This window comes from Salvia miltiorrhiza, chromosome 6 (assembly GCF_028751815.1).
Source record: "Salvia miltiorrhiza cultivar Shanhuang (shh) chromosome 6, IMPLAD_Smil_shh, whole genome shotgun sequence".
Taxonomy (NCBI): domain Eukaryota; kingdom Viridiplantae; phylum Streptophyta; class Magnoliopsida; order Lamiales; family Lamiaceae; genus Salvia; species Salvia miltiorrhiza.
In genome coordinates, this window is record NC_080392.1 from 31,457,316 (window position 1) to 31,466,562 (window position 9,247).

Below are 9,247 nucleotides of genomic sequence, written 5' to 3' on the forward strand. Positions count from 1 at the left end.
TTGGTTTGACTAATGCGCCTAGTACGTTCATGCGTCTTATGAATCATGTTTTGCGTGCTTTCATTGGCAGATTTGTTGTTGTCTACTTTGATGATATCCTCATTTATAGCCAGAATCATGATGAGCATGTTGAACATTTGAGGTCTGTTATGGATGTGCTTCGAAAGGAAAAGTTGTTTGCTAACCTTAAGAAGTGCATTTTCGGTACGGACAAGCTTGTGTTTCTTGGTTTTGTTGTTAGTGCGCAGGGTGTACAGGTTGATGACGAGAAGATACGAGCTATCCAAGAGTGGCCAACGCCGACGAACGTTGCAGCAGTTCGAAGCTTTCATGGACTTGCTAGTTTCTACAGGCGATTCGTGCCTCATTTTAGCAGTGTTGCAGCACCATTGACGGAAGTCATCAAGAAGAATGTGGAGTTTAAGTGGGGCAAGGCGCAAGAAGAGGCATTTCAACAGTTGAAATACAAATTGACCTACGCCCCGGTATTATCTCTTCCTAATTTCTCCAAATCTTTTGAGATTGAATGTGATGCTTCTGGTGTTGGCATTGGTGCAGTGTTGATGCAAGAGAGACGACCCATTGCGTGCTTCAGCGAGAAGCTAAACGGGGCGACGTTGAGTTATCCCACGTATGATAAGGAGCTGTACGCATTGGTGAGAGCTTTGCAAACGTGGCAGCACTACTTGTGGCCCAATGAGTTCGTCATTCACACGGATCACGAGTCGTTGAAACACTTGAAGGGGCAGCACAAGTTGAACAAGCGGCATGCGAGGTGGATGGAATTCATTGAGACGTTTCCCTACGTCATCAAATACAAGCAAGGTAAAGAGAATGTGGTGGCTGACGCACTTTCTCGGAGGTATGCCTTGATCTCTACCTTAGATGCTAAGTTGCTTGGTTTTGAGCGTATCAAGAGTTTGTATGAGCATGATGCTGATTTTGGTGAGATTTATCTAGCATGTGCGAGAGCTGCGAGTGGAGAGTATTTTAGGCATGATGACTATCTTTTTAGGAAGAATAAGTTATGTGTTCCTAAATGTTCTTTACGTGAGTTGTTATTGCTTGAGTCTCATGGTGGGGGTTTGATGGGACATTTTGGCATTGCTAAGACTTTAGCTGTTCTGCATGAGCATTTCTTTTGGCCTCATATGAAACGTGATGTTGAGAGAATTTGTGGTCGATGTGTTACATGTAAACAAGCTAAGTCTAGGGTGAGTTCCCATGGATTGTATACACCATTGCCTATTCCTACAGCACCTTGGATTGATATTTCTATGGATTTTGTGTTAGGTTTGCCTAGGACTAAGCGTGGTCGAGATTCCATCTTTGTGGTTGTTGATCGATTTTCTAAGATGGCACATTTCATTCCATGTCATAAATCTGATGATGCATCTCATGTAGCTGATCTATTCTTTAGAGAGATTGTTAGATTGCATGGCATGCCTAGGTCTATTGTTTCTGATAGGGATTCGAAGTTCTTGAGCTACTTTTGGAAGACTTTGTGGTGTAAGTTGGTGATACGATCCTTACCGATCGATCGAACACAACGCACGCGGAAGACTGAATTGGAACGGAAGGATGGAGATCCCAAAACCTCTGAATCTAACCCACGGAATGATATAGGCGACTGAATGCCCTATACCCCAACGTGAAATTGACGCAGCAACTCGGGGACGCTGAATGACACCCGACGAGGGTTGGTTGATCTCGCCGTTACGTCGATAAATTGAATTCGTCTTGGAAAAATCAAGAAGAATTCGAAACTCTCAAGAGAGAATAAAAACTCACAATTTGATTATAGGTAGGCTGCAAATTTCGTCCATATGGTGGCCTATAATAAGGAAACAACTTAACTACCAAGCAAAGAAGCCCTAATTCGAAAATTAACTGGGCTGCCAAACAAGGCCCTTATTTTCGAAATACCAAGCTGAAACTATGGGCTAAAATCCGAAAATAAATAAAAAACATAAGTCTTCAAAACATATAAAGTCTTCACGCTTCGGCCCACTCGCACTTGATGATATTAATTAAACTTGGACCGACTCCACCATCTCCAATGGGTTTCTTCATCAACTCTTGAGCCCACACTTCTTGAACTAAGCTCATCAAGCTCTCCTTGAACTTCTTGGCTCGTGCTCTTGTAACCGGACCAACAGGAACATGCACCGGGTCTTGCACCAACGAACCTTGGGCTGCATCATTCCCCTCCTCTTGAAGAGGATTTGTCCTCAAATCCAAAGCATCACCTACATCAAAAGGACTCAAATCAGTCACATTAAAAGAAGCACTCACATTATACTCACCTGGTAAGTCCAACTTGTAGGCATTGTCATTGATGCGCTCCAACACTTGAAATGGCCCGTCGCCTCTAGGAAGTAACTTGGATCTCCGCTGCAATGGAAACCTTTCCTTGCGCATGTGCAGCCATACCCAATCACCGGGCTCAAACACTACTTTGCGACGTCCTTGGTTGGCTCGCTCGGCATACTGCTTCGTGCGCCTCTCAATATTCATCCTTGCCTTCTCATGAATCTGCTTCACAAAATCAGCCTTTTTCTTGCCATCAAGGTTAGTATACTCATGCTCAGGTAAGGGAGATAAATCCAATGGAGTCAAAGGATTAAATCCATACACAATCTCAAATGGCAAAAATTGAGTAGCAGAATGAACAGAACGATTATACGCAAACTCAACATGAGGCAAACAATCTTCCCAAGACTTAATGTTCTTCTTGATAATGGCTCTAAGCAAAGTAGACAAAGTCCTATTCACTACCTCTGTTTGACCATCAGTTTGTGGATGACAAGTAGTAGAAAACAAAAGTTTAGTACCCAACTTACACCACAAAGTCTTCCAAAAGTAGCTCAAGAACTTCGAATCCCTATCAGAAACAATAGTCCTAGGCATGTCATGCAATCTAACAATCTCTCTAAAGAATAGATCAGCTACATGAGAAGCATCATCAGATTTATGACATGGAATAAAATGTGCCATCTTAGAAAATCGATCAACAACCACAAAGATGGAATCTCGACCACGCTTAGTCCTAGGCAAACCTAACACAAAATCCATAGAAATATCAATCCAAGGTGCTGTAGGAATAGGCAATGGTGTATACAATCCATGGGAACTCACCCTAGACTTAGCTTGTTTACATGTAACACATCGATCACAAATTCTCTCAACATCACGTTTCATATGAGGCCAAAAGAAATGCTCATGCAGAACAGCTAAAGTCTTAGCAATACCAAAATGTCCCATCAATCCCCCACCATGAGATTCAAGCAATAACAACTCACGTAAAGAACATTTAGGAACACAACTTATTCTTCCTAAAAAGATAGTCATCATGCCTAAAATACTCTCCACTAGCAGCTCTCGCACATGCTATATAAATCTCACCAAAATCATCATCATGCTCATACAAACTCTTGATACACTCAAAACCAAGCAACTTAGCATCTAAGGTAGAGATCAAGGCATACCTCCGAGAAAGTGCGTCAGCCACCACATTCTCTTTACCTTGCTTGTATTTGATGACGTAGGGAAACGTCTCAATGAATTCCATCCACCTCGCATGCCGCTTGTTCAACTTGTGCTGCCCCTTCAAGTGTTTCAACGACTCGTGATCCGTGTGAATGACGAACTCATTGGGCCACAAGTAGTGCTGCCACGTTTGCAAAGCTCTCACCAATGCGTACAGCTCCTTATCATACGTGGGATAACTCAACGTCGCCCCGTTTAGCTTCTCGCTGAAGTACGCAATGGGTCGTCTCTCTTGCATCAACACTGCACCAATGCCAACACCAGAAGCATCACATTCAATCTCAAAAGATTTGGAGAAATTAGGAAGAGATAATACCGGGGCGTAGGTCAATTTGTATTTCAACTGTTGAAATGCCTCTTCTTGCGCCTTGCCCCACTTAAACTCCACATTCTTCTTGATGACTTCCGTCAATGGTGCTGCAACACTGCTAAAATGAGGCACGAATCGCCTGTAGAAACTAGCAAGTCCATGAAAGCTTCGAACTGCTGCAACGTTCGTCGGCGTTGGCCACTCTTGGATAGCTCGTATCTTCTCGTCATCAACCTGTACACCCTGCGCACTAACAACAAAACCAAGAAACACAAGCTTGTCCGTACCGAAAATGCACTTCTTAAGGTTAGCAAACAACTTTTCCTTTCGAAGCACATCCATAACAGACCTCAAATGTTCAACATGCTCATCATGATTCTGGCTATAAATGAGGATATCATCAAAGTAGACAACAACAAATCTGCCAATGAAAGCACGCAAAACATGATTCATAAGACGCATGAACGTACTAGGCGCATTAGTCAAACCAAAAGGCATAACTAACCACTCATACAAACCAAGTTTTGTCTTAAAAGCAGTTTTCCATTCATCACCTTCCTTAATCCTAATCTGATGGTATCCACTACGCAAATCGATCTTAGAAAAGACACAAGAACCATGCAACTCATCTAGCATATCATCTAAACGAGGGATAGGATGGCGATACTTTACCGTGATGTTATTGATGGCTCGGCAATCACAGCACATCCTCAAAGACGAGTCCTTCTTTGGTACAAGTAGAACGGGTACCGCACAAGGACTCAAACTCTCCCCCACATGCCCTTTGGCCAATAACTCGCCAATTTGCCTCTCCAACTCCTTTGTCTCCTCTGGATTGGTTCGGTAAGCTGGTCGGTTCGGCAGTGTAGCGCCGGGCACAAAGTCAATCTGATGCTCAATCCCTCGAATTGGTGGTAAACCGGCAGGTGTATCTTCGGGAAAAACATCATCAAACTCCTGCAAAACAGAATGAATAGAAGGGGGGTAGAGAAGAGAGATCGTTAGTAATAACCAAGTTCTCCCGATATCGCAACAGCATGATCGGCCTCTCCTCCTGTACACACCACTTCAAATCACTAGCCCTAGCAAGAAAGGACTTATGAATCAACCCATTCTCCTTCCTCTCCACGGGCTGCTCCTTTGACTTCACCTTGTCCGCCCCCTTTTGCAATTGCACTTGATCCTCATAAACTTGTTTGGGAGTAAGAGGAACAAGTGACACCTTTTTCTGCTTGTATTCAAATGAATATTTGTTGGTGAAGCCATCATGAATAACACGGCGATCAAACTGCCACGGTCGCCCCAACAGGATGTGGCTCGCTTGCATAGGGATCACATCACACACAACCTCATCCTCATACTTCCCAATGCGAAACGGAATCTTCACTTGCTTCGTCACTTTGATGACGCCTGTCTCATTCAGCCACTGCAAACGATACGGCTTGGAATGCTTCTCCGTGGTCAGCCCCAATCTCTCAACCATGGCTCTACTAGCCACATTCGTGCAACTCCCGCCATCAATGATCACACTACATACCTTGTCTTGAACAAGACATCTCGTGTGAAAGAGATTCTCCCGCTGCTCTCGCTCATTGGGTTGAGTTTGAACACTCAAGGCTCTCCTAGCTACAAAAAGCTGTCCATTGGGCGCGAAAATCTCCTCACACTCCTCCTCATCATCTGTACCATCTACATCCTCCAACTTCGGCATATCAGGATCGGTCTCATCACCATCCGTCACGACTTCGCCGTCATCTCTCATGATCATGATTCTCCTGTTCGGGCAGTCACTCATAATATGCCCGAAGCCTTGGCACTTGAAGCACTTCTTATCTCGATTTCGACCATCAAAAACGGCCGAAATGCCCTGATTTGCTGCACCGGATCCCTCGGGTCGGGACCTAACGAACGGCTTCTTCTCCTCTCTCGGCGGTGCCTCCTTTTTCCATTGATTCCCTTTTGACGAGGAACCATTAGAAACTGGTTGCGATTGCCTCCAATTGCCCTGATTCTGGCGCTGGTTGCTGCTGTTGTTGCCCCTCCTCTTGAGTTGATTCTCGATCTTGATGGCCATGTGAACCATGTCCTCCAACTCAACGTAGTGCTGCAACTCCACCTTATCACGAATATCCCAATGCAAACCAGTCAAGAATCTAGCCATGGTCGCCTCTCGCTCCTCCACCACATTCGCTCGAATCATGGCAACCTCCATCTCCTTATAATACTCATCCACACTCCGACTGCCTTGCCTCAAAGTCTGCAACTTGTTGAAAAGCTCGCGGTAGTAATGATTCGGCACAAAACGCTTCCTCATCACAGCCTTCATCTCCTGCCAAGTCTGAATAGGTGGCTCACTGTTTCTCCTCCTACTCGTCACCAACTGATCCCACCAAACAAGTGCATAATCGGAGAACTCAATTGCTGCCAACTTCACCTTCTTGAGCTCTGAATAGTTGTGGCAATCGAACATAAGCTCCACCTTTCTCTCCCAATCAAGATACAATTCTGGGTCATTCTTCCCTTGGAAGGGAGGAACGTTCATCTTGATGTTGCCCAGATTGTTATCTTGCCACGTTCTGCCGCCATCATCCTCTTCGTCAAATCCTGTATCATCCACATGCTCCTCATACTGACGGTGGAATCGACCTCCTCCACCACCACGGCCTCCTCGTCAAATCAAGGATGAGGACTCACGTGAGGAAGTGCTTGAGAAGTCTACTTCATCTATTTTGGAAGCAAAGGCTTTGTCGCAAGCTATGGGTATTGAACAAGAGCAGCGATGTGATGATGCAAATAAGTTCGAGCTGACCTTGTTCACGCAACATCAGCTGCAATGGCAGACTCATATTGGCGACACCAAGCTGATGAAGTTGGTGAAGGGTCCGTTCCACATCGATCAATATGAAAGGGAAATCTTTGGTGAGTCAACGCCGATGCTAACTACATGGCTGTTCGGAAGAGAGAAGAGGCATGGAGGTATTTTCAACAACAATTTCGGCATGATCCAAGTTCAAGAAAATTCAGCGTTTGAGCCGACGCATATGGTTTTTGATCCCGACAAGATGATTGATGGACAAAAGAGACCAGCTAGGGTTCATCAATTGTTTCTTGTAATAACCGAAGATCTGATTTTTGATCCCGGCATTGGCACTCACGACTTGGATTTGAGGACAAATCCCTTTCAAGAGGAGGGGAATGATGCATGCCATGGAGGCCCAAGTTACGTTGCATATGTGGGCTAATTTAATAGAGTCTTTTATTTTGTTTTATCTTATAATTTTCGTGGGTTATGTTAGGGTGGCTGAAATTAGGCCTTACTTGAGTCAATTTTGAGTTTTATACCTTGTTTTGACTAAGGATATGTTTCCTTATTAGATTAGGAGTTATTTTCCATGTTTATTCTCCTAGTTTGGTTAGGTTTTCACATACCATATTTGTAGTCTTTATGATGGACGAAAATTAGGGTGTCTTTTGCTTGTTAGTCAAGTTAGGTTTAGTCTTTACTTTGCCTATATATAAGGCTTTGTGTTGGACGAAATAGAGAGCCTACTTTTATCAATAAACTTGTGAGTTTTATTTCTCTCTTGAGATTTCCGAATTCCTCTTGATTATTCCATGACGAATTCAATTTATCCGGCGTAACGGCGAGTCAACCATCCCTCGTCGCGTGTCATTCATCGTCCCCGAGTTGCTGCGTCAATTTCACGTTGGGGTATAGGGCATTCAGTCGCCTATATCATTCCGTGGGTTAGATTCAGAGGTTTTGGGATCTCCATCCTTCTGTTCCAATTCAGTCTTCCGCGTGCGTTGTGTTCGATCGATCGGTAAGGATCGTATCAGTTGGGTACTAAACTTTTGTTTCCTACTACTTGTCATCCACAAACTGATGGTCAAACAGAGGTAGTGAATCGGACTTTGTCTACTTTGCTTAGAGCTATTATCAAGAAGAACATTAAGTATTGGGAAGATTGTTTGCCTCATGTTGAGTTTGCTTATAATCGTTCTGTTCATTCTGTTACTCAATTTTCGCCATTTGAGATTGTGTATGGATTTAATCCTTTGACTCCATTGGATTTATCTCCCTTACCTGAGCATGAGTATACTAACCTTGATGGCAAGAAAAAGGTTGATTTTGTGAAGCAGATTCATGAGAAGGCAAGGCTGAATATTGAGAGGCGCACGAAGCAGTATGCCGAGCAAGCCAACAAAGGACGTCGCAAAGTAGTGTTTGAGCCCGGTGATTGGGTATGGCTGCACATGCGCAAGGAAAGGTTTCCATTGCAGCGGAGATCCAAGTTACTTCCTAGGGGCGACGGGCCATTTCAAGTGTTGGAGCGCATCAATGACAATGCCTACAAGTTGGACTTACCAGGTGAGTATAATGTGAGTGCTTCATTTAATGTGACTGATTTGAGTCCTTTTGATGTAGGTGATGCTTTGGATTTGAGGACAAATCCTCTTCAAGATGAGGGGAATGATGCAGCCCAAGGTTCGTTGGTGCAAGACCCGGTGCATGTTCCTGTTGGTCCAGTTACAAGAGCTCGAGCCAAGAAGTTCAAGGAGAGCTTGATGATCTTAGTTGAAGAAGTTTGGAAGCAAGAGTTGATCAAGAAGCCAATTGGAGATTGTGGAGTTGGCGAATTGAGCCCGTGCTTGATTAATCTTATTACGTGCGAGTGGGCTTTCGGTGTGAAAGACTTCAATTTTTATTTACTTAGCTTTATTTCGCAGCCCATTAGTTAGAGCCTTGTTAATTTTCGGATTTTTAAAGTAAGGGCCTTGTTTGGCCTATTAGGGCTTGTTTTTAAGTTGTTTCCTTATTAGACTAGGTTTAGTTGTGCCTATATATAAGGCTACTATGTGTTGGACGAATTTTCAGCCTACCTTTAATCAAATTGTGAGTTTTTATTCTCTCTTGAGAGTTTCGAATTCTTCTTGATTTTTCCAAGACGAATTCAATTTATCGACGTAACGGCGAGATCAACCAACCCTCGTCGGGTGTCATTCAGCGTCCCCGAGTTGCTGCGTCAACTGCACGTTGGGGTTTAGGGATCCGTTCGCCTAAATCATTCCGTGGGTTAGATTCAGAGGTTTTGGGATTTCCATCCTTTCCGTTCCAGTTCAGTCTTCCGCGTGCGTGGTGTTCGATCGATCGGCAAGGATCGTATCAGCAAACAATTAAAACAAGAACATAAAAAGGAAAAACAATCTCAATTAATTGAATCAAATAGTCAGAAATTCAAATCATGTCTACTCCCTAAACCCTGGGAAAAAGAAATCTAGCCACACATAGACATATGACTAACGATCAAAATCTCAATAAAACTAATGAACATTAAACAATAAAAAACCGTAGTGAAGTCGAGAATCTTCAGTCTTGCTCTTGCT